Source organism: Bos grunniens, chromosome 4 (genome assembly GCF_055505025.1).
Source record: "Bos grunniens cultivar Pamir isolate PY7600 chromosome 4, Bosgru_T2T1.0, whole genome shotgun sequence".
Taxonomy (NCBI): domain Eukaryota; kingdom Metazoa; phylum Chordata; class Mammalia; order Artiodactyla; family Bovidae; genus Bos; species Bos grunniens.
In genome coordinates, this window is record NC_141168.1 from 23,658,074 (window position 1) to 23,685,000 (window position 26,927).

Sequence of the window (26,927 nt, forward strand, 5' to 3'; positions counted from 1 at the left end):
ACGTTTAGAAGCTGCACTGTCTCTAGGTCAAGCAGTAGAGTGCTATTCCGGGCTCTCCCAAACATTGACTAAGCTTGAGCACGTTCTTAGAAGCGGAAATGTTTTGAAGGATAAACTGTCTTTGTGAAAGCTCAGTTTCACTGCACTTGTGGTCAAGAAATGAATGTCTTTTTCAAAACTGGTGGACAGGAGCTGAATAATAGGACTCAGGAGAAGAGTTAGGATGGAGAGAGGAGGAAGTACCTCTGGTCTCCGTTTCTATAGAATTTGACAAAGACTAGAGGAAATTGAGACTGAAACAGGAGGAGGCAGTGGGCTTAAGATTGGAAATTTGGGGACCCAATCAGTGCCCCTGTTCAATGAAATATTTTATTGTCTAGGATAATTTCATACCTAGACCATGAGGTTGCAAAGCTAGTTTTCTCTTTGCTTTGATTGAGACCTCCAAATTTGATTTGGAATAGCATGTTTAGTAAAAAAGTAGAAACTAAGAAATAGACTATCAAACTCTATTTAGTACAAATATTTGTATGTTGTCTTCACCTCTCTCTGTGTCATTGAACTTAGTACTTCTTGAATGTAGGGATCATTTTCTCATATGTATATGTCAGTCTTGTATATGTCAGGCCCTGATAGTGCCAGAGAGAAGCTAATGAAGAAAGTGAACTGAACTGCTGCCCTTGTGGAGCTTAAATTCATTAAAACCCTGTCGGCATGTTGAATGGCAGATTATAATATATGCAAACAGTGGAGTGGAAAGAGGAGTCCCAGGGCCTAGGAATGCAGGTGTGGCGCTGGGTGGAAGGACCTTTCTAAGAGGTATCTGGGTGTGGGAAGCAGGCCAGGACCAAGCCCTGAAGCAGGGTTGTGCTTGACATGTTTGGAAAGGTTAGATGGCTTGTGAGTTGCTGTCTTCAGTAAGAACTGAAGCAAGAGGGACTTATTAGGTTGATGCAAAAGTAACTGCAGTTTTGGACTGTGAAATTTTAAATCATAACTAGGCTCAAATATATCTTTATTAATCAAAATAGGAACCATTGCAATAAACACATTTTTGCCAACGAGAAATGACCCTTGAGCTATGGTTTGCAGAGGACTGATTTAGTGCATGGGTTCTGACATCTGGAGGCTTAGATTCAAGTCCCTGAACTGGCATTTACCTGCTGCCTATCTTGGAGTGGTGGTGGTGCTTTAGTCACTGAGTCATGTCCGACTCTTTGTGACCCCATGAACTATAGCCTGTCAGGCTCCTCTGTCCATGGGATTCTCCAGGCAAGAATACTGGAGTGGGTTGCCATTTCCTTCTCCAGGGCATCTTCCCAACCCAGGAATGGAACCCAGGTCTGCTGCATTGCAGGCAGATTTTTTACCAACTGAGCTATGAGGGAAGCCCTATCTTGGAGTGTTATATGTAAACTTTAGCTTTCCTCAGCTATAAACTGAGGATTTTGTAGTACCTACCTCGCTAATTTGTAAAATGAGATAATTCTCATAAATTAACTGTAAGACTGTCCAGCCATTCAGTCAGTGGTAGCTCTTCTTTTACTTCTATCCCAAACACTGTTTCTGATGTAATGAGTAAATATTATCTGAATCAAATGAACGAGTGAAAGTTTTTCAGGTGATTAACCAGGAACCTGCCCCCCCCCCCCACCCCGATCCAGTGATAAGTTTTCTGTGCCTTCAAGTATTACCGTGCTAGGTATGTTTTGAAGTTCTCATCGATCACTGTTACATATTGCCCATTTCTCATAAATCACCAGTTTCCTAGAGATATTCAGTGATTGGTTTGAGGCACTGAGAGGATGGATTTACTCTTGGCCAATTAAAGATGGTGCTAGTGGTAAAGAACCCTGCTGTCAGTGCAGGAGACATAAGAGAAATGGGTTTGATCCCTGGGTTGGAAAGATCCCCTGGAGAAGGACAAGGCAATCCACTCCAGTATTCTTGTGTGGAGAATCCCATGGATCAGAGGAGACTGGTAGTCTACAGTCCATGAGGTTGCAAAGAGTCAGACCACAACTTAGCAACTAAGTTTCCACCGCATGCAATACCTCTCACATTCTTAAAAAGTTTACTTCACATCCATGTCGGCTTTGATAAAGCTGGCAACATTTGCAATGAAGCAAGTATTTGAAAAACTTTAAAATGGCTTTGACTTTCTTTGTCAGTGAAGAGTTGATACCTTTGCCTATTGGTTCTAAGAAGGGTGAAATTGGTGTACAGTTAAATTACACTTATTACTTCTCCGGAGTTGAAGAAAGGCAGAAATTATCTCAGATGTCTGGGGAACCAGCTGATATGAAAGCTCCATTCACACAAGGGAATGTCTAATTGATAAGGAGTGTATTAAAGTAGAATCTAGAGACATCCCAAGCTGTATTACAGAACTGCTTGTGTTTCAAATGCTCAGTAGACTTGGGTTCGTACTCTCAAATGACCATAAATTTCTCACTTTAAAGTAAAAGAAGCACAATGAAATATTAAAATAACTCTTAGAGATATCATGCCATAGTTGCATCATGAAATTTGCATCAAGTCAATGAAAATGGATGGCTGAAGTAATAAGATTATGAGTCATCAAAAAGTGATAATGTACAGATGGTTAACAAACACATGAAAAGATGCTCAACATCACTCATTATTAAAGAAATGAAAATCAAAACTACAATGAGGTATCACCTCACACCAATCAGAATGGCCGTCATCAAAAAGTCTACAAACAGTGAATGCTGGAAAGGGTGTGGAGAAAAGGGAACGCTCTTGCACTGTTGGTAGGAATGTAAATTGATGCAGCACTGTGGAAGGTGGTATGGAGATTCCTTAAAAAAATTAGGATTAAAACCACCATATAACCCAGCAATCCCACTCATAGGCATATACTCTGAGGAAACCAAATTGAAAGAGACACATGTATCCTATTGTTCATTGCAGCACTATTTACAGTAGCTAGAACATGGAAGCAACCTAGATGTCTGTTGACAGATGAATGGATAAAGAAGTTGTGGTACATATACACAATGGACTATCACTCAGCCATAAAAAGGAACACATTTGAGTCAGTTCTGATGAGGTGGATGAACCTAGAACCTTTTATACAGAGTGAAGTGAGTCAGAAAGAGAAAGATAAGTACCATATTCTAACACATGTATACAGAATCTAGAAAAATGGTACTGAAGAATTTATTTACAGGGCAGCAATGGGGAAACAGACACAGAGAATGGACTTATGGACATGGGAGAGGGGAGGAGAGGGTGAGATGTATGGAGAGAGTAACATGGAAACTTACATTACCATATGTGAAATTTACTGTATGTCTCAGGAAACTCAAATGGGCTCTTTATCAACCTAGAGGGGTGGGATGGGGAGGGAGATGGGGGGGAGGTTCAAAAGGGAGGGGATATATGTATATCTATGGCTGATTCATGTTGAGATTTGACAGAAAACAGCAAAATTCTATAAAGCAATTGTCCGTCAATAAAAAATAAATACATTTTTAAAAAGTGATAATGTATGCAATTACTGTGGCTGCTAATGTAGCTGACAGGCAGATAGTATGGTGGTCTTAGAAGTTATCCTGGGAATGACTGTATAAGATACCATGTCCCCTCTTCATTAATAAGACCACCTAGTATTCCATTGATGGTTTCAGCAGTTCATCTAGTTAAAACAGAGAAAGATAAGTACTTGTATCCACTTTTAAACTTACATTTTTAAACAAGAATCTGGACTTCATAGTCGGTTAAATGATTCTGCAACTTATGTAATACCACAACCATTTTTCCTTACATTAGCCACTGCTGGATTCTGCATTTTGCATCTTTTAACACAAAGTGTGCAGAATTTCTAACAGAAATGGTTAGACATTGTACTTTTTTCACTGTAATCACAAGAAAATCCTCCTTACAATCTTCTGCATTAAGTTTAGAAAGTGCTTCATCTTTGCACACCTAAATGTCTCTCAAATATTCCAAGGTGAAATCCAACTGGAAAAAATTCAGCTTAGCTACTTTTAGGAATGGCAGTAATAAATAAAAATAAGATATTATAGAAATAGACAGAAGACACCAGGAGGTTGAATACCACGAAAGTAATTTTATGATTTTCAGTATCTTGCACACAGTGGAAAATATTCTTTTTATAAAAAATATTTATTTCTTTGGCTGCACCGAGCCTTAGCTGTGGCACCCTGGATCTTTGATCTTCATTGCAGCATGTGGGATCCACTGCCCCGACCAGGCATTGAACCCTGGGCCTCCAGCATTGCGAATGCAGAGCCCTAGCCATTGGACCACCAGGGAAATCCCGAAAATACATATTCTTTAAGGGGCAACAGCTTATAATTTGGAGAAGGCAGTGGCACCCCACTCCAGTACTCTTGCCTGGAAAATCCCACGGACGGAGGAACCTGGTAGGCTGCAGTCCATGGGGTCGCTAGGAGTTGGACACGACCGAGCGACTTCACTTTCACTTTTCACTTTCATGCATTGGAGAAGAAAATGGCAACCCACTCCAGTGTTCTTGCCTGGAGAATCCCAGGGACGGAGGAGCCTGGTGGGCTGCCGTCTGTGGGGTTGCACAGAGTTGGACACTGCTGAAGCGACTTAGCAGCAGCAGCAGCAGCAGCTTATATTTGTTAAGCTCTTTCTTACCTCATGTAGGTATGCCCTAACTGAAAAAAAGCTTGAGTATCAATTCCCATGGGTTGATGTAAGAAGCTTGAGAGAATTAATTCCTGATCAGTGATTGATGAAAGGAATCACAGAGCAGCTTTCGAGGAAAATGTTCTTAAATGTTTTTAAGATACCTTTGCCAGTCCCTATGGGGCTTCTCTGGTGGCTCACAAGGTAAAGAATCTACCTGCAAAGCAGGAGACCCGGGTTTGATCAGTGAGTTGGGAAGATCCCCTAGAGAAGGGAATGGCAACCCACTCCATCTTCTTGCCTGGAGAACCGCATAGACAGCAGAGGCTGGCGGGCTACAGTCCATGGGGTTGCAAAGAGTCGGACACGACTGAGCCACTTTCACTCGTCAGTCCCTCAGGTAATTCTCTACAATGCTTTATGTCTCTCTTAATGTGCCATGTTTATGCTGACTATGATTAGTTACCTGTGTTTATCTGGTGAGCACCTTAAGGATAAAATCATTTTCTCATTTCTGTATTTTACACAACTCAAATGCAGTGGTTGAATCCTGCAGTTCCTAAGTTTATGCCATAAGGTTAGATCCAAGCCATTCATGTACAGTTTGTAAGTATTGCAAAATATTTAGTTTCGTTTTCATTAGTTAAATTAATAATCTAAATCTATCCTATGAAAATATCAAGTTTAACTTTGAATATCTGGATATGTAGAGCATCTTCATCATCCTCATAGCTAACAGTAACATCTTTTGAGTATTTATGTTGTGCTGGGCACTTTGCATGGATTATATCATTTTATTCTCATAAACAACCCTAAGAGGCTATCAACCCTGTTGTTTAGGTGAAGATCCTACAGGTTCAAGTAATTTGCCCGAGAATATACAGACAAAGGGCTTTCCAGGTGGCTCAGTGAGAAAAAATCCATCTGCAGAGAAGGAGCCTCAGGAGACACGGCTTCAGCCCATGGGTTGGGAAGATTCCCTGGAGAACAAAATGGCTACCCACTCCAGTATTCTTGCCTGGAGCATCCCCTGGACAGAGGAGCCTGATGGGCTGCTCAGTCCATGCGGTCAAAAAGAGTCAGATAGGACTGAAGCGACAGAGCACATAAGCACGCATACAGTCAAAATGTGACCTGAATTTGAACCAGGTCCAACATCCGAGCTGTTAGCCATTGTCCAATACCATTTTTAATGCTTGTCAGTTCTGCACTTTAGAGTTAAATCCTGCTGATTGCTTTATTAGTTCTATGGGTAGTAACTTAACTCCTTCTGGCTTCTAATACAGTGTTTTAGGTCCTGATGTTAAAACTTGATCAGTGTTAACATATAACCTGGAAGTGTTTAGCATTCAAAATGCTTAATTCCCGCCCCCCCCCCCCACCCCAGGATTTGGCACTTCCTGGGAAAATTTGACCAGAAGGGCAGCAGCAAGGTCATATTACTTAGTAACTGTGGCATGACACCCCCAAGAATTACTTTAATGTCTGGTTGTGCTGCCTGTACTTTGAAGGAAGAAATTCAGTTATTCAAGCAGTTTAGAAATGTCTTTGGGGCATCCCATTCATTCATAGGTTCACAATGTCGCTACGGGATAATCATCTCATTCCATCTCTAGGATGAAAACAAATTTTCTGTTTTATCAGCTGTTTGATGGTTATTTGATGAAAATCTGAATTTGCCTGCTCCTGAAACATCCGTTGCCTGGGTATTCTTCAGAAGAATGTGTATTTTCCCATAGTCTGTTAGCCCTCTGGAAACGAATGGAGAGGCAGGACTAAGTCCATGGTATAAAAGGACAGAGTCCAGTTTCTTCCAGGATCTTCTGGGATGAAGGACCCCTCCCTCCCTCTCCCAGGATATCTAGAGATGTGCGTTCTTTGATGATGAGTGTGTCTTGCATGTCTAACTTCTCAATTATAAACTTGAATTGAGTTGCTCTATGAAATCCACTTTGCTCTTGGCGTTCCTAAGAATGGTGGGGTTTGGCACAGCATGAAGAGAGCTATAAAGCCCTAGTGGCTCAAGTAGCTGAGGGAGATCAGAGAGCTTAGTTGGAGACCATTACAGTGCTCAGATCAGCGGGGTATTGCTGTTTGTATTGTTTCCAGTTTGCAGGTTCCTCTGGATTTCAGCAACTATTTGCATACACACTGCCGTCAGCCCCATACAATTAAGAAGGAGAGGGAATTGTACAAGCTGAGTGGAAGAGAGTGATGCAAAGAGAATGGTGAAAGATAAATTGTCATTAAGAAGAAAAGTACTTTACTAGTTCATCACCTGTGGAGAGAGTTGCTAATTAAATTCTAAGGTCATGCTTACATCAAATGAGCAAGTTTTCAAAGCCTTTTACTTACAGTGGGTGGCGTATCTTCTATTGCATCACAGTGTTGGACTCATCTGTATGATTAATTGGCTGTTTTGATTGCTTGACTTCTTCTTTGTCAGTTGGTACCTTCAATTCTGTGTTCCTCTCCACAAAGCTTGAGGGGGAAAATGCCACAAATGATGATAAAGAGAAATGACAACAGAACAGATTATTGCCGGCCCCGTGTGCTCCTTATGGAAAGAAATTATTGGTGCTTTTGTACTATCAGATGAAATCTATCATTGTAAAAAGATTTCATTGAGTGGAACTAGGTCAGCCATTTCAAGGGATTAATACTGGATGGAATTTCAGTCAGACCACTGGCATCTGTGATCCTAAAACATGAAGATTCTTTTTTGAGGGGAGTGTAGAGCAATAACTACTTAGACTCAATTTAAGGGATAAAAAAAGCCCTTTGATACTCTTCCTCTTAGGTACTTCTAAACATTTGTCCATGATCCAAGGTCATATGGGTAGCTCATATACACTGAATTGTGTGTGTGTTTTGGCCAGGCGCTGAGATATAGCAAGTTTAACTCAATAGTTAAAAGCATTACTTGGTGGGAGATATTCCTTGGGAGTTTATGCTAGTTTGCACTTGTCAGTCTAGAAAGAGAGATTATTCCATTGACACTGGGAACTTTTGTACTGGCCTCCTCATTCATCTTGAAACCAGGGCAGTTTCTCTAGTTACCAAGAGTTGCAAGAAACAGATAAAGCTCTCTTGTCCAAGAGTTTGTATGTTGAAGGCATAGAAACCAGTGTCACTTTTAATTGTATTGCTGTTACAAATGACAGAGATTTCAGTGAAGTGGTTTTTAGCATATACCTTTTGTTAATCAATGAGTGTTTTTTTTTTTTTTTAAATAACAAGTATTGATAGTTCAAATAAATGTACTTAGATGTTAGCGGTTAGGTAGAGAAATTAATAAGGCGCAGTATCACTATGTCTCTTGTTAATATAATTGAAATAGTTATTTATAACTTAGGCTCAGAGACTGACCCTTCTGCACTTTACTGGGCTCCCTAAAGGAAGTTTATTATCGCAGACTTTCCGAAAGTAGCAAGGGGGGTGGATTCCCCCCACCCCAGTTTTGCTCTACGGAACAAGGGGCAAGGAAATCGGTACAGTGGGGGTCTTATCCTTAATTCGTCATTCAACAAGTCCTCCAAACGCACTGACTTTTCTGTTAACCTCTCTGAGTTTTCTAATGGGAAATATGCCATGGGTAACCTTGAAATGCTTTTTTAATCTGGCTTTAGGGATATGAGAGTTACATTTTTTTTTCTGGGATGAGCTGTTAAAAGTGCATCCTGTTAAAATGATCCCTTTAACTGGAGCCAGTTTTTCTGTGCCTAACTTTAGAGGAAAGATTTGCAAATGATGGGATCAGCACTTAATTTGGGGCTCTATTTACCATGTAGGCTGTCAAGAAGTATTAACCTTAAGGTAAGATGAGAATGTGGAATACAAAGCTATGAGCTGATGGCACAAAGTGCACCAGGTATTAAATAGCATTATCCATCCTGCTTGCTACAGTAAATAGGATTTCACTATTATGATGTGTCAGGGCTTTCAGGGAAATCACATTTACAAGACACTAAACTGCCATCCTCTCTGCTGAGCAGGTTTATTCTGGGATCTTGCTTTCATATTAATCCTGTTGGTTAGGAAATACTTGTAGCAATTGTGCATGGAAATTATAATTTAATGATCTCTTCCTTTTCTCTATTCAGAGCTTAGAATGGACCATTGTGCTTTGTAGCGATAGCCCCAGGGCTCTGAGAAAGAGATAATGTGCAGTTCCAGCTTTAAAGCCCAGTATTGCCTTTCTGCGAGCTCTTGTAATGATCATAAGTGCTAAGATGCCAGCAGTATGGGCTGCATGCTTTCTCAGCTCTTCACATCTCCTTTACCCTATGAGAGGCGGCACAGTAAACTGGATTCTGTTTACCACGACAGTTTTTCAGTGCCACCTGAATGGGTAAAGACCAGGTAGAGAAATGAAGTGTGATGAAATCTAGGGAAAATTAATTCTGCTTTTACAGATTCTGTTTGTTCTGTCTGGGGAGGCTCAGTAGGCTGTTTGCTTTGAAAAACAATTAATACCCCCTTTCCTGTGCTGGGATCTTTTCTTGCTATTGATAAGAATGTTGCAGCCAGGAAGGCATTCTGTGTTTCCTGTATATTTCCTGTGTATGTGATTGAAAATGAGCTAAATCTCTTGAATTTTCTTTGCATCCAATTTCATCATTAGTGATTGTTTTGCTTCTTGATACCGTGTTTATTTATAAATTTCAAATGCACTCGATTTAGGCAAACCAGCCACTGCTCATTTCCCTATTTTCCTGACTGAAAAATTAAACTGCATGAATATTAATTCTTTTAAGGGAAATTGCAGGGCTGGTATTGGAAAATGCTCTTGAATCTCAGTTTTATGTCCAGACCGTGAGCCAGCTGTGCCTCTGTAAGGGATTACATCTCAACACATTAGCTTCCTTAAGAAAGATGTATTTGGTCATAAAACATTTGCAAATAATATTATCTCAGAACAAAATCAAATAAAAAGTGCCCATATCTGAATTTGGCATGTAAAGCAGATTGGCATGGTAAGGACAACATGAAATTAAGGGAATTTAAATCTAACCTGACCATGGAGACTATCTAAGATAGGAGTTTAACCTTGGTGGTGTTTATCAGAATTGGGGGCAGGGGGGTAGGGTTTGAGGGAATCCTCGACATTCAGCATTCATTCGAACACACATTTGTTAATCTCCTCTGGTGAGACAGGCACTGTACGTAGATACAGTGATAAATACAAACAGCACCGACACCTGTTGGCATCTGCTACAGAGCTTTTGATCGCCATGGTGGACCATGTAGGGTTTGCCAGGCTTTCTTCCAGAGGGGAACTGTTTCGTGAGGAGAAAGCCCCTGCTTTTGTCCCTTCAAGGTCTAAAGATCAAGGGATTTAGAGGGGCATTTTGTGGGTTGAAGAGATTCATCAGGTTAAATGCTCAGATAAAGACCCAATAAACTGGTTACCTTCAATGGCAGTCTTTGGAAATAAATGTTAAATATATAAGTTCCATAAAGACCAGAACTGTTTGTGCTTTTTGATCACCATTATAGTGCCTGGCACATAGTAGGTGCTAGATAACTTTTAAAATTAACGTGTTAGTCAGGAAGTGGGATGGGTTCCTTGGCCAAATAATTTTGAAGAATGTTAAGCTTAACTAAGCAGAACAGATTTCTTTACTGTAGTCCTTCTCTGAGTTTGTGTACATTCTGAGCTTCCAAGATGAGAATACTGCATGCCATGTTTCAGCATTATACTTGAACCATAAAGTCCTTTTTTCAAGGAACACTCATTAACTTATCCCAGCCCACCATCTGAGATTTCCTGTGCTCTACCTAATGCTACTGCTTAGCATTTTTTGAGTTCTTCCTGATGTGCATCCTAGAATGTAGAGGTCAAGAAGCCATAGAATTTCATTGATAGAGTTCCTAATTTGAGGGCTTCTGAGGACCTGGACCCTCCTGGAATTGCCTGCCTGTATACTGTGTTGTAAAAGAGTGGACAGAGGAGAAAGAGACCCAGGGAGTCGATAGTTCCTCTGGAGGGCTCTGTGTTCTGACTCTATGCTCTGCAGAATCTCTATTCTCTCTAACAGTCTTTGAGAAAGCTACGCCCACAGTAGCTCAGTTTCATCAGGGCCCTCCCACCACAGGACACTTCAGTTCAGTTCAGTTCAGTTGCTCAGTTGTGTCCCAACTCTTTGCAACCCCATGGACTGCAGCACACCAGGCTTCCCTGTCCATCACCAACTCTCGAAGCTTGCTCAAACTCATGTCCGTTGAGTCGGTGATGCCATCCAACCATCTCATCCTCTGTCATCCCCTTCTCCTGTTGCCTTCAATCTTTCCCAGCAGGACGCAGAGCCATGCCCATTAACCCAAGAGTCGTACATCCTCATATGAAGAATCGGGCATGTAGAATGCCCCCAAGGATCAGAGTCCCCATAGAAATTTTCTTCTTTTTTCATTAAATCGAGTAGAGGAATTGGATTTCATAAATATTGAATTACCACCGTGGATCTTTAACCCACAAGTGTTTGCCAAGACCCAGAGCTGAAGGAACAAGGAACAACATTTTTCATTCCTTCACGATCTTGAGTTTTCTGTGCCCCTTCGGAAAGACTTTGGAAGTAGTAAGATTTGCTAGCCATGATCAGAAAAATCGTGCAGTCTGTGTCCTCACAAGTTCAACAGTCCTTCTCTGTAACCTCATTCGCCTTCACACAAGAATCCAGGGGGGATAGTGAGGCCACAGCACTGCCCCTCACGACTTGCAGTTTCACACCAGATCTCTGCGATCAGTGCCTCCCACGTAGTAGGTGTTTGACAGATCTTTGTTGAGTAAACAAATAAAGGAGCTTTCAGCAAGTAAAAGGCTTCAATCTTCAGACTGGCCCAGGTACCTTAGGTGTACATCTTCCAGGTGACTTAGTGTACACTTCCCGCCAAGCTACACGTTATCCCGCAGGTTTTGCAGAGATTCAGACTCGGGTCCTTCTGCTCCAACCATGCCAGCTGCTAATATTAATGCAACAGCCTATCTTACTTATATAGAATTAAACAGTGCAGATGCCACTATTTGGGCAAACTTTTGAAGTAAAGTAAATCACATTGCCTAAGTGGTGTTCTTGTCCATTACTTTTCTGTGACTTGAGGCAGGGGTAATCCACAAACCCTGCCCTAAATAGAATCCCACCTTCCTGAGTTCTCCCCAAACTTGGCTTTTGGTGAAAATGTTCGTGAGTACTTTGCACTCTGGACGTCCTTGCTGTTCCAAGGCTATTGGCTGAGAAATATAGTATCATTAGAATCAGCATCATATTAAAACAGCTACCATGTATTGGGGGGCTCCCTGGTGGCTTGGACAGTAAAGAATCTGTCTGCAATGCAGGAGTCCTGGGTTTGATCCCTGGGTTGGGAAGATCCCCTGGAAAAGGGCATGGCAACCCACTCTAGTATTCTTGCCTGGAGAATTCTGTGGACAGAGGAGCCTGGTGGGCTATGGTCTTTGGGGTCACGAAGAGTCTGACACAACTAAGCAACCAACACTTTTCACCATCTATTGAGGGATTATCATAAGCCGGGCAGTGCAGAAAATGTTTTAACAAATCATTTAACTCCGGGACAGACCTCCAGGGAAAGGTATTTTTTTCCTTTGCCACCTGACTAGGTACTGATTTTGTTCTTTGGGCTCAGAGACATCAGGTAACTTGTGCTAATGTTTCCCAGCTAGTGCAGCCAGGCCTCTCTCTGTCTCTTCACTGACTGCCTCTCCTTCTGTGTGACCAGTGAGCATCTATGAGACTCCCTTAGGCTTACATCTATTACTCAATTCCACTCCCCCAGACTTTAAGAAGAATTTTGGTGGAAGTAGGCATGACAGTTCTTGTTTAGACCCAGTAGAGTCAAATAACAGATTCTCAGCCATGTTTCCTTTAGCAGCATTTGTACTTGACGACTTTTATCAACTAAGCACCCGTAGTCTTACTTAATCGTGGGTCATATTCTACAGTAAAGTAACAGTGATAAAGCATGATTGGATGTTGGATACAGAGAGTATGGCTTTGGTACATAGACTGAACTGATGGAGACACTGTCAGTAAGGAAACAGTACAGGTTCTGTGGATTGGGCCTTATCCTCTGAGGTGATGGGTGGAAAAGATGAAGGACCTGGAAATACCAGGGGGAGAAATAGCTGGAAATCAAAAGGACAGGCTAGATCAGCCATGGGGATGCTGAGATCTAGTGGGGTGACCATTGGGGGAAGCAGGTGGAGGGTTCAAGAGTGATCAGGTAACTCCCACTGCCACTTGGGCACTCCTGCCCTTGCCGTCTTCCTTTGTAAGGGCCCACTTTACAAAATTGCTTCCAGTAGATCTCTGACAGAACCCTTGAAACTCTGTGTCCACGGCAGCCCTGCCCATTTTGCCTGCTCTTTAGATTGTGAACCTATGGAAATTTGGAGTATAAACTTCCTGCAAAGTTAGATTATAGTCATACAAATATGTATTTACTGTTAATCTCCTTTTTCTAGTTTAAGGCCAAAGATGTTGCTCCTAAATTAGAGCTATTTGAACCTCAATTCAGGGGCTTCCCTAGATTCTGCCACAGAATTAACTCAAGTAATCAAATCAATGTCAGAAATATACCATTCAGTCAGCTACCCTTAAGCCAGGCATTCCTGCGTTTAACCTCTGTGATAGCTTTCCCTCTACGGCTTCAATATGGTTCATCCCCTGTCTCGGGGATGCTGACCACCTGCTCTGTGCCCAGGTATCGTGCAGAGTAGGTCCTGTGATTCACGGAGTGGCTAAATCAGGCCCAGTGTACCTCTGCTGTCTCATCCCTCCTCCTTGCCCGCTAGTTCTTCTTCTTATTATTATTTCTAGAACTTAACGTAGTCTCTGCCTTGCCTAGACTGACTATAAATGATGTGAGGTGGAGAGTGTAAATAGAAGTGTGAGGGAAGAGTAGTTCAAGGTTGAGGGTTAAGATCCTGCAGAAGGCAGTCCATGTGCTGGGATCTGTATTTCTGTTTATCTATCATTAAGACAAAAATGTTACTAGAACTACAATGAATGTTTCTGTAGTTCCAGAAAAATAATACATAATAAATTGAAAGCTGTCTAGTCTCTCATGAGGTACTTGCTCTAGATTGTAGAAATTTTGGCAGACATTTCTAGAACTATTTGTTAAAATTCAATAGCATGTAATTAAAGACAGAGACTGCCATTTCTCTGTTGGGTACATTAAAAAATTATATTATATATCATTTGGATTTGACCCCAAACTCCGTTCCCAAAAGAATAATGCCAGAAAGACAAAAGGGTAAGTATTTTAGTCTTAACTAGAGGCACAAGTTACATAAAGTAACTACATTTACAGAACTGTCAATTATACCCTAGCTATTTAAGAGTAATTATGCAAAAGATAGCTTCTGAATGAATATTACTTTACACATCACCAAATGGAAATAGTGATTCTGATGAAATTCTGGGTTTTCAGCCTTGCCAGGCAACAGAATAAGATTGCTGATGTTTTTAGCGTGTGCTGACGATTAAAACCAATATTAATACAACAACCTGGATACTATGTTAATGAAATGGAATATTTTATAGGCACATAAAAGTTTACTGCTTCTTGGAACTTTAATATTCTTCTAGCACAGAAGTGTGTGTGTTTTTTTGTTTGTTTTGTTTTCAGACAAATCTAGAGGTTTAAAAATTGGTTTTATGTACTTAGGGAGAGGAGTGGTGGCATTGTTTACCTAGTCATTATTATTGTCTCATCAAGTAGGTTCTAAGTTAGTGGATGAGGATTTGTTTATTTAGGTTCCTAGAACTGATTTGTGTTGGGGTGGCCTAGCAGATATTGCAGAGGTGACTGAAATGTAATGAATACTTGGGAACCATTCCTTAGGTTTTATGAAACTTAATCAAACAGACAATAAAAGTTTCTCCAGCTTTGTTGATATCATGGTACAAAGCAGACATGCAGTAGTTTTAAAATTATTTGCTATACCGAACAAAACAAATTTTTACTAGAACTCACCTGGTTTGTTCTATTGGAAGAAAGGACAGCTAAGTTGCTAATTTGTTCCAGTTGCTAATTTTCATCTACCTACCAATGCTTGTCTTTTGGTCATTGCCTGAGATATTTAAGAATAACCCCAGACCTCAAGAAAGTAGGGAGATGAGCTTGGATGATTGCAGAATGCATTGAAGCTTTGGGACCCCCCACCAAAAGACCTCAAGGTAAATATAATGGTATCAAAGACAGGTGGATATAGATCCAGGTGTTAGACCTTCTACTTACTGGTTCTTTGTCCTTGGAAGCACCCTGCAACCCGTTTGACCCTCAGAGTCCTCATCTGTAAGGTGGCTTTCAAAACATGTTTCCTGAGGGTGCGGAGAAGAACTGAAATGTTATATGTGAATTTATATGGATATTAAATTAGGATAGCACTAGGTATCATCATTAGTTTCCATCGTCTAGGAGGTTGATAATTATATGCTGTTTGAGGTAACTTGTTGAGGGGAAAAACCCTAGGAAAAAATAGCTATTATTTTGTCATGTTGAAATGTTAACGTGGATTTTGCCAGAAGGAATGGAATCATTGGCTCATTTGTAGAACCGTTGTGTAAAACGGATAAAAAAACGTTTAAAGCTACAATTTAGATCTATATTATCTTTTGGATTTTCAGATCTCTTTAATGTACTTCATTTTATCAGGTAAAAAGGGATTTCTCTTGCATGTATTTCTATTCAAATTTGGCTGCCTGTGTGTGTGAGAGCGAGTAATCTGGATACTTCAGTGTCCTTCTGTACTTCGGGTTTTCTGCCATTCTCCATGTTTTGAGAGAGGCTGGTGTGAATCTTTGTCCATTTAGTTGAGTCTTTCAGTGTTCCAGGTTAAAAATGGCCTATTTATGAAACCCTATGACATTATAATGTTGGCATCTAGCTCCTCAAGACTGGGCACACAAAGACAGAGAGGTCAGGTTCCAGAGACTGTCGTGGTGAACTTTGGGGTACCATCTTTAAGGCGGTTACTGGGGGATGGGGAGCTTAGGGCCAGAGGAGACTCTAGACTCTGGGAGAAATGCTGTGCAACTCTTATCTAGGTTGGTTCTTCTTGTTGTTTAGTGTTTGCTTTTCATTTTAATCTTCTGTTGGCAGTCTTTGACTTTGGATATTAATGGAGAACAAGGATTTGCCTCTTCACTGTGACTTTTGGGTCAGTCTTGCAGAGTTTCTTACTTTAGTGTTGTTAATTTTTTTAAAGCCCTCTTCCTATTATCCATTAAAATGGAATGGATGGCAAGGAGGAGGAAGCATGAATGAGGACAGGTTACAGGGTGGTGATGGGACAAGAACAAGGAGACATGAGGCGAGGAATCATAGAGGGGCGATCGCTTGATAGATATTGCTCTTCTCTGGGTGGACTTCTCAGTTAAGAACATTATAGCCCTCATTAAAAGGATCTTCTCTTGAAAAATGAGGCAGAAACCATCTCTGGTGGGGTCATAGCTTCAGGAAAATGCTAGGGGTATCTTGATATCAGTATTGCAGATTTCATTTCTACAGAAAAAATGCACTAGGTCAGGTGTAATTCTGTGTTTATACGAGGATCTATTAAACGTACCCACCAAAAAGCAAAATCTCTGAAGTCCTTTTGATTATGAAATGAAGAGCCTCACAATATTGTTGGCCAGCTCCGAAAGCAACCACAATACAAATACAACACTAATACAAAACAAATACCAAGTAATACAATACAAAATAAATGCAATACAAAACAACAGTAATACCTAGTCTTATCATCTTCAAAGTGTACCTTTTTTGACTAGATTCCTCAAGAGGCCTTTTGAGATTTGAGAGTTTTCATAAAACTTAATTACTAAAGACTTCAGTCTAAAAAAAAATCATCAACCGGTAACCTTTCAAAAAGATTTATCTGTATAAACCACTGATGTCTTTCTCATGTAAATTCATTTTCATTTATTTCCCACAACTTCCTGTTCTCTTTATTGCTTCTGTCTCAAAAAGCAAACCAAAAAACCCAATTAATATTGGTTAGTCCCTAAATTATGCAGTTGTTATGTTTTTAATCCCTTGAATCATAGTATATTTTTAATAACTAAAGCATCCAGTTGTTATAAATTATGAGCATTTTAAGGATTAAAAGCCCAGTTTCTTGATTGTGGGTAAATGTCTTTTTATTGAAATACGGGCATGTTTAAAGATAAAGGTGTAAGTAGCTATTGTAAATTGTTTTTTCTTGCTCATTTTCTGTGTGGTACAAAACATGGTGAAATACCTGCTAACTCACCACTCTGAACACCCACACTGCAGTTAAAAAAAGTTCTCACAGCCTATTTTATATAATATACCTTCTGGATCATCCCATCATCCAAAGAAAACCATTTTTCTTTTGAGAAAATTGCAGCTCTTAAAGTTTATCCACATACCAAATAAGCTGTTGGTAGATATTCTTTATGCTTTATAGTTCTCGTTATTTCTTTATCCTAAAATCAGTGGTGGCAATAAAATATTATATGTTTGTAGTAAGTATTTTTAAGAAGCTGAAATACTGACTTTTATTTAATGTATTTTTAGTAATAACTTCATCTGTGAACATTTTAAGGGGGAGGTGAACATTTTAAGGGGGTGGTGAACGTTTTAAGGGGAAGGGAAATGTTTGTTGATTTCAGTTAACAAGTGAAATAAAAACTTAAAATATTTGTTTTCATAAACCCACCTTGCATGTTCCTCAGTTTGTTTTCTTGCTCTCAGAAGTGACAGTCCTTTCGATTTCTTGGTCTGTCTATGATTTAAAATACTTTTAGATAGTTTACTTGGATTTTTGGAAACTTTTAAAAAGTAATTATTAAAGATATTTTTATTAATTTATTAAAACAAGCAATTTAGTACCCTTCTTACTAACAATTGAGAACTTTTGGCAAATGTTTTCTTTGTCACTACGAGCTGTTCCTCAGGCTCAATCATTCATTTGATATTTATTTAGAGTGAACTCTGTAGAAGGCTCCATTTTAGGCTCTGTGGATTTAACAGCGGCAAACAGAAAATAAAAAAATCCTGTTTTCATGAAGTTTCAGTCAGTTCAGTCACTCAGTCGTGTCCGACTCTTTGCGACCCCATGGACTGCAGCACGCTAGGCCTCCCTGTCCATCACCAACTCCCGGAGCTTACTCCAACTCAGGTCCATCGCGTCGGTGACGCCATCCAACCATCTCACCCTCTATCGTCCCCTTCTCCTCCCGCCTTCAATCTTGCCCAGCATCAGGGTCTTTTCCAATAAAGTTTAGTGCTCTGTTAATACGAGACACTCAATAATGGATACATTTTACGTCAAGTAGTGATGTGCTCTATGAGGAAAAATGGCTTATAATAAGGAGAGAAATTGACAGTGTGTGGAGGGGTGGAGATGCTGTTTCATGCAGGGAGGACTCTGATCAGGTGCCACTTGAGCAGGGACTGAGTGCCAGGCTGAGCCATGCTTTTGGGGGAGAAGAGCCTTCTGGCAGGTACTGTTGAACAGCCGCTGCCCAATCTCTTGTCTTGATTCCATGCCATTTATTGCTCTGGTGTATTCTTCACTATCTTTTCAGAAAGTGCCAGGTTTGCTTTTCAAGTACCACAGTATAGGTCTTGCCAAGCCTCGCAGACGGTGCTTATTTTGGTCTGTACTTTGTTAGCAGATCATTTCTATGTTGAGTTCAAATGGCACTCTGATTTCAAGAGTGATTCCCATCCTTGTTCTGCTAGAGGAACAGTAAACAGGCACTGTGGATCAGGTAGACGAATATTGAAGTATTTTCAAAAATGCCTTTTTCAAGTGAAAATGTGCCCAAGGCTCCCTGCGACCTTGTACTCCTTTCTTAAGCCTCCCCTGACTCCCCAGTTCACAGCATGCATAATCCTACCTAGCTCTTTGAAAGGCAGAATGGCAGCTTCTATCATGAACTCCCCATTTTCCAGCACTCTGCTATGCACTTTACATGTGTTATTTCATTTAACCTTTCCAGCTGTTCAAGGTGGTTATCCTCATTTTACAGATGAGAGTGAGGCAGAGTAGTGGTGAGTACTTTATCCAGTGTCACAACAGAGTAAGGTGTAGAGCCAGGATTTGAACGCTGGATGTCTAGGCCCACAGTCTCACCCTGTGCCCAGGGAGGGCTCCTGGGAGGTTGGAGTTGGCATGGGACTGAATTAGACACAGAGGTTGCTTTGACTTAGGCTGTCCCTTCCAAAGCTAGACATGTGTGTTATACCATTAGTTCAGCAAAAAGTAGTCCTGTCACCACGGTTAGCTTGTCCACAAGGTGGACAGATCTTTCACCATCTCCATGTTCCCTTTCCTCTGTTCATTGAGCCAGACTTCAAAGGCCTAAAGCTACTTTTTGCACCTGTCATCTTTGAGTCTCTATTTTGGGGTTGTTTTTTCTTTTTCTCCTCTCACTTTCCTCTCTACTTTTAGGTTCCTGACCCTCCCTGCCCCCACCCCCTACCCCAGCCCACCACTGCCCCTTACCTCCTCTCCATCATTAAAACAGAAAATGGTTGGACTCCCCAGAGGTTTGTCTACTGTGGACAGGCTGCTGAAGCTACAGCAGTTGAGCACCATTGTAAAAGTTAAAGTGACTATTCTGGAGCTTTGGGACGCATGTTCATTTCTCATTCTTAGCGAAGTGACCACTCTCTTTTTTCCCCTCCCTGTAAATTTTTCTCAAGACATTTATATGATTTGCTTTCTAATACATTTGGCATAATTTTAAGTGTTATTTTGTGCCATAACCCTCTTTATCTGAAAAATTCATTTTAAATGTCTGTCTTAGCATTTCCGACTGTAGACAGTGAAGTTTTAATGACAGAGGTATATGGTTGAATACATCTTTGTAGTTAATAGAGATATTTAGAGATATTGCTGACACTATTTGAAAATAGTGGTTTTTCTGAGCAAGATGAGCTGCAAGATAATATGAGTTTTCAGAACCTTTATGTTATTCTTTAAAAGTCTTTCAGTTAGTTGAGTCATTACTGTAGTTTGAAATTGATGGTTATCATATTGCCACTCATCTTTTGAAATGGAAATCTTTCTCAGTATGGTCAGATGGTACCAGGATCAAGAGAAAATAAGCTTTGTCCTTGTTTCCGACTTGTAATACGCTTCTGCTGTGCCTCGCCTTCCTCCTTTTATCAATGCACATTGACTACTAAGTGCTAAGATTCAGGGACATGGTTCCCTTTTCTTAAGGAGCCAGTAAACTATAGCAGGTATGTAAATACAAGGATTATTTCTCTCTTCTCTAGTTTGTTGCATGTGAGAAGCATTTGAAAGAATGTGTCTTCATGAGATTAAGGGTGTCTTCAGAAAGACTTTCACTTGGATAAAGTAAGTGATGAAACTAAATGGAAACATTTTATTTATCATCCCATGTTGTATCACAGATCTGATCTGTAGGAATTGTTAACCTGTGACTCACCTCTGTATTGTTTTTTAATCTGAGTTGGTTATATAGAAGATAAGGCAGATGAGGGAAACTGTAGCAGCTAGGTCATAATAACTAATGTGTAATTTTTATTTTTTAATGACACATCCTCTGGCTTTAGGTTGACATTAACTATACTGGGCGGGAGCACACGAATAAGTCTTTGGAAAGTTGTATTTGCTATGTTTCGCAGGTTTCTAAGGTTTAGTTGGACATTTAAGGGAACTTTTAGTGAAGTTATCGAGTACATCACTGCATCACTTTCTTCCGTTGAGTTCACCGACTGTGAGTAACGCACTCATGGTAACAAATGAGGATCTCTTCCAGGTGGTAACCTGAGGCTCCACAGTAATGACTTAACTCTGATTCTTGTTGAACTAAATGTCAGTGCACAGAACACTATAGCTGCTCAGGGTGCTGCCAGGTCAGATTTAAGAGCTGTTTAGGGGAAAAAATGTCTTTATGAATACCTAGCTAAGAGATGTTACTGATTTGTAAAAATAATATACTTGCTAGTGTTTGTATTCTTTCTTAACCCCAAAATGATTCAATTGGACTTGAATATTTTTATCAGGAAAGCTGGAGTTGTCTGATATATAAACCCTAACTGTGCAAAAGACTAAATACCAATTTTTCTTTATATTATTCGTGCTGGCACAGTACTAGGCTCTTTATGCTTTTTTTGAACTGAGAGCTAAGCCCCAGAGCTTGCTATGAGAGAGTCGGGGGATCAGAGCAGGACTGGGGTAGGCCAGCCGCCTGAGGGGTTGTGTCTAGGGCTGGTAGCCTCAGCAGAAAGCTCCGTCTCAGTATTGCTGCCGCTTTGTCACGAAAGAAAGGTGTATAGCAAGTGTTGGTTCAAGGGGGGTGAAGCCAGAGATGAAATAAGAAAAAAGAACTAGAAAAGAATTGAAGACAGCTCTACTCTAAATGAGCTCCAGTATCCGGATTAGAATAACCCACATCTCAGCGTGGAAAATGCTGGCAGGTGCTGGCTCTACTGTGGGGTGGCTGCCTCCAAGAACAGTAAGGGATCTTGGAACACCAGACCCAGTGGTCTTTGGACTGAGTTGAGGTTGTCAAGCTTCTTGGTGACCTCCCCTTCCTTCAGCTCTGATCCTGTCACCATCCTAACTTTGAAAGCAAGGACCCCAAGACCCAGAGAGGTTGAGTGGCTTGCCCAAGGTCACAAGCAATCAGGTCACCCTGGGGAGTGACCCCTGTTAAGCAGAAGTTTCAGTTCTAAAATCAGCTGCTCTGTGGGATATGCCCATCTCCTGGCTGCCGTCAGTACTTTAGGCAGAAGGAGAGTGATCGCTTGTCAAGGATGTTGCAAAGAAGATTCTTGCAAGAGGATTCCATGACCTGTAGGATCCCTTACAGCTTTAAATTCTATGATTTGAGCTCCGTTTTCATTGGTTTAAGCAGACGGTCTTCCCTCTCTAGCTCCCCAACTTCTTACAGAAATTGATCTTCGAGAGCATTTTGTTACATTTTCCATTTAAAATAAAAATTAGCCTTGCATCTCAGGTACTTCACAGTGTATTGAGCCACATGTATCATTCCTTTGGAGTATTCCTTCACCAGACAGTGCCTACAGTTTTAGTTACATGTGAAGTGGTAGTTTGATGAAACAACATTCCGGCTTCTTTCTCAGTAAACCAAAAGCTCTAGAAAGCTTCGTGTCGCAGAGAGACCTTCATTTTCCCAGCTGTCAACCTGACTGATATTTTAATTTTTCTGCCCTGTAGAAAACTTCAGTCTCTTATCCAATAGATAAATGAGCGAACCCCCCCAGGAAATGCAGCAGAATGTTTCTGTTTGCCAATGCAATAAATGCAGAAGCTAATAAATGTCTCCTTCCATCAGGAGGAGGCGTGTAATGAGTAAATGATGAGAAAAAGAATTCAGGGAAACAAATGATCCATCCAATCTGAGATGACAAACAATTTCTTAATAACTTATCCTCTGGTCGGAGAGAGGGCTTTCACCAGGCAAAGAGAATGCCTGTTGAAACTAAGCCCAGCACACGGCCATTTGCATCTGGCTGCTGATGGATTTAGTCTGGTTCCATTTGGGTCACACTGAGCAATAAGCTGCAATTCAAACTCAGCCCGGTTATGGGTGACATTCTTTGCTGGGTAATTTCTGTGAATGTGTGCTAGGAAAAGGGATCATTTCCAGGCCAAATTCACATTTCTTACCCCAGATTACATTTATATTTCACATTTGTCTTTTTTAGTAAAGATCCAGTCTCTTTCCCTTGAGATGTGTTCAGAGCACAGGGGTTTTACAAGTACTTCTTCCCTGTGGGCTGAATATGTTATTCTTCATAACACTTTTGTGAACCTCAACTCTGAATCCCCAAAGTCTGCCTTTATGGAAGCCAATGGAAGACTGTATGCTTTGTTCCCCGGGGATGGCTGCGTCCTTGCTTAGGGGTCTAGTTTGGAAGGACTTGTACGAGACAGAAGGCACAGTGTGACTAAGGCAGAGGCAGTGAGATTGGCTTTGGAAGAAGAGGAGTTGCAATCCACAGTGAAGATGTGAGAGAGAGAGACTCCATGCCAGACCCAAAAGAAAAAAAAAAATCATTTGACGAAATGCATTTTATTATCACCCCATTGTGGGATCTTTCTAAGAATGTTTCTCAGAAAATCGTGTGGAAAAGATTGGCTACCAAATACCAGCAGTTTTCAGGGACAGATTTTCATGAATATTTCTAGAAGAAGACTATCAGATTGCCTTACTGGGTCTTCCGTAATTATCTTTTCTTCCCCGTTCCACCACTCCCCCACCCCCCCACCCCCTTTTATTTTAAATACAAATAAGACATTCTGGTATGTTTCAGTACCACATGAATGAATACATTTGTGCAGTTGAGGAGTGCAGCTTTTAAGTAGTAGTAGGGTTTAGGGCCATAATGCAGGAAAATGTTAATGAATCATCAGATAAAAGCTGGAAAGAGGTGATACCGCAGGGCCCTTGGTGTACTTGGCAGCGTATGAAATGTACCTTAGATATTCAGGAATCCTGCACAGGACTTTCTAAGGGAGAGCCATTATACCTGAAAGCTAAGACTTTAGTGTGCTTCTATTCACATGCATATTTCTATGCCACATCTTTCAAAAGGCCTTTCCTTTGAAACACAAAAAGATAAACATGTCTTTGAAATGGATAGGTGATCGCTTTGCCACTTTTGAAATCTTTCTCCATTTCATAGCTGAGATTTTTTTTTTAACCCTAAAATTAAGACCGACTTTTCTGTTCACCTGAGTAGCTGTTTACATATTGCTGGACTCTAGAGAACCATTGTCACAGTCTTGAGTTTGGGCACAAAATCAATGAAAGGAAATTAAACCCTGAGATAGGTGTTCCATCTGCATAGGATCATATTTTTGCTTGAGTCTCTTCAGTTCATTGTTGTGTGACTGTTAAATAAATACAATACCTTCATACTCAGAGGAAACCATGAATTTGAAAGTACTTACAGAGTACCATTTATTGCTTAGTGTTGAAAACACTACAGTATTTTAACATCCCAAGCCTTAGATTTGGAGCCCGAGAGCTGGCCTGATCTGGTTTAGCACTTACACCTATGGGCCGGTAAGCACTATATGTAATTTTGGTTACGCATACCATTCCTGATAGATAAAATGAGGACAGTAGCCTCTAACTTTACTTCTTCCTTGACTGTTTTTTTTTTTTTTTTTTTTATGTAATCAATTGAGATAAATGACTGCTTCCTAGTCATATTTGCTGATGGAGAGTCCAAGTCTCTACCAGCCTCCCAACAGTTTTAACTTTTGCTTTGATGGAATTGTTCTCTTGTAAACATGGAATCTTTAGATCATCTGCTTTTCCAGGGACTTTCTTCGTATGAATATCACATCCCTCTGGATTATGAGGACTAGAGTCATGTAACTACTTAAAAATTGTTTTGTTAGCGATTTCCCTTAGCTATTAGTACCTTGCTCTTAGGAGATGGTTGTCAGTAAATATTTAGTGCATTAAAAAATGAACATTGACTCAACTTAACAAATGGCAGAAGAATTTCAGAGACACCAGGAGCTTTCAGTTCAGTCCAGTCACTCAGTCGTGTCTGACTCTTTGCGACTCCATGGACTGTAGCACGTCAGGCTTCCCTGTCCATCACCAACTCCCAGAGTTTGAGGAGGTACTCAAACTCATGCCCATCGTGCCGGTGATGCCAACCAGCCATCTCATCCTCCTCCTGCCTTCAGTCTTGCCCAGCATCAGGGTATTTTCCAATGAGTCAGTTCTTTGCATCAGGTGCCCAAAGTATTGGAGTTTCAGCTTGAGCATCAGTCCTTCCAGTGACTATTCAGGACTGGTTACTTTTAGGATTGACTGGTTGGATCTCCTTGCAGTCCTTACCTTCATAATTTAAAAGCTTTTCCCTCTTTAAAAAATTAATATATATTAGTTCATCTGTATTGGCCTTGTGGGTGGATACATTTGTAGCTTGTGAAAATGCCAGGGTTTTATTTTTTTTTTTTTTTTTTTTTTTAGAGGAGAACTGGTACAGTTTGGAACATTATAAGAAACGGTTGTGTGACTGTCCTTATTTTTAAATCTCTTCACCAAGGACTAAATCTTAAAGAAATGTAAATATTTCTTTTCCTTCAAGAGAAAAAACATAGCCTAAAAACAACTCACATCCTTCCGTTGGATGGGTCATCTGTTACTTATTTTAGCTGTCCTCTGTGACAACTTGAATATTTAAGTTGCTTTTCATTTTTCAGTATTATAAACTTTGTGATGAAAATTTTTTTCACTACATTTTTATACACACCTATGATTGCTTCAGATATTTCTAGAAATGAAACTGTGTCAAAGGCATTTGAGACATGTTGCTGTGAATTGTACCAATTCATATTCTCACTAGTAAATTATTAGTGGAACCCATTTCCACATACACTTATCAAAGGAAGACAGCCAGTCTGCTAAGTATACAATAATGAAATGATTTTGTCAATCATTGTCTCACGAATTTTTCTATGACCTACCAAATGCTGCTTTCAGGAAAGTGTATGTACCCAATACCTGTGCCCTAGACCGTTTTTTCAATCAGGAGGTACTGAAGAATGGCATGTCTCTCCAGTAAGTTTTAATTATTTTTAAAGTTTTGGCATTGGTTGGATTTCACATAGTTTTCCTCCTCGACCTTTGAGAACGCACAGTGCCAGGGACAAGAGGAGATCCACACGTGAGAAACCATGGTGGGTGGCAGTTCCATGCCCCTTACCGGCCTTAAGCCAAAGTTCTGTTGAATGTAGGTGTTCAGTGTATGGGCTTCCCTGTGTACAGCGTAGGGGTGAGCATCCTAGCTCTTAATGAGTGCATCCCAAAGATGCAACACGTGACCTTCAAAGCCTAGTATGAAATTATCTTTGGAACTTAAGAGAGCTTTGCCACATCTCCATCTTCACAGCCCCTCTCACTAAGGCTTTTAGCTCGTAACTCTGCTGAGGTCAGTCAGTTTTTCATCATCTAATTCACTTGGAGAGATGTGCTCAGTCTGGGATTCCGAGCTTGGTTGAGGCCCTCTTCCTGTCTGTGAGCTGCTTATTTTTGGTAGTGTTGGAAAGGTATTACCTTCGAACAAATAGATTTGATTCAGTTTGGGGCTGGTGCTGGGGAGAAACCAACTCTATTATGTCTGTGACAGAGTTCAAAGGTTTGCTCAATGTTCAGGAAAGTTTTTCTTAAGTCGGTTTTCTGGCTTGGTATGAGTTACTGGTGTTGGCCTCGATGATATTTTAAAAACTCAAGTTCTAGGCAAAAGTGGGAGGAAGGCAGACTTGTCTTGGCCTCTCCCTCCTCTTCTGTCACAATCCTGTTCTCCCCTGACACGTGTCCTTCCTCTCAAGGATTCAGTGGTTACTCATACACACTTAGCTTTTGCCTTCGAAAGCACTAGTCTATTTAATTATGAGTCCCTTTTAGGGAGTTAACTGATGATAAGCTAAAGGGTAATAAATGGATTAGCCTTGAATTTCTCAACCTGGATTCTGAGGAAATCATCTCAGAAGGTCTTCAAGTCTCTATGAGAATCTTTCAAGTTTGTTTTTTGTGCTATGATTTCTATGATTCTTTCTATAATTAATGCAATCTTATTTTCAGTCAGTAGGATGGACCCTACTACACTTTTGAGGAATCCTAGATTGAATGACAGAACCTGCTCCCTCCTGCCGCATTAGCGTTAGCACACAGAGCTCTTGGAAGCAGAAAGGACTAACAAACTGAAGACAGTTATCGTTGTGTACTGCAGTGGATTCGCCGTGCGTGTGTCTCTCCCCACTGGCCTTTAAAGATGTCCTCACCCTCCCACCCCCTGGGCCTGGTCCAAGTTCCTTCTTCAGTAAGCTCTTCTGAATGAATGAATTTTAGGCTAGCCTGTCAGAGGGCTGGAAAAGAAGGAGAAATGGGTGAGAAAGATCCTCCAGGGGAGCATCTGTTATACACCCTTTAGATCCTTAATATAGAATCATGAGGAAGGCAGAACGAAACAGCTGAGGATAATGCAGCTCGTGTATCTGCCTGCTTCTCTGCAGTAAGGATTACTGTTCACAGGTTTCCTTTTAGCCCACGGTTTTCAAGAGGACACTGTGTGCGTGCCCGTGCGTGTGCTGGAGCAAGTGCAGGAGAGTGTGCATGTTAGAGTTACAGAGTTCCCTTCTGTGGGAGACAGACCAGCTTGCGGTGAGGTGGAGTGCACGCTGAACTAGGTTGGTAATACCAATGCAATGCTTTCTGAATACAGCCATCCAATGTGTATGCTTTTGAATGTACATAAGGCAC

General features: G+C 40.7%; 1 protein-coding gene across 2 annotated transcripts in view; it reads left to right on the plus strand.

Annotated features, from left to right (window-relative positions):
• Nucleotides 1-26,927, plus strand: part of CHCHD3 (coiled-coil-helix-coiled-coil-helix domain containing 3) — a 293,301-nt gene that overhangs the window by 191,822 nt on the left and 74,552 nt on the right. The gene's annotated exons all lie outside the window — the stretch shown is intronic.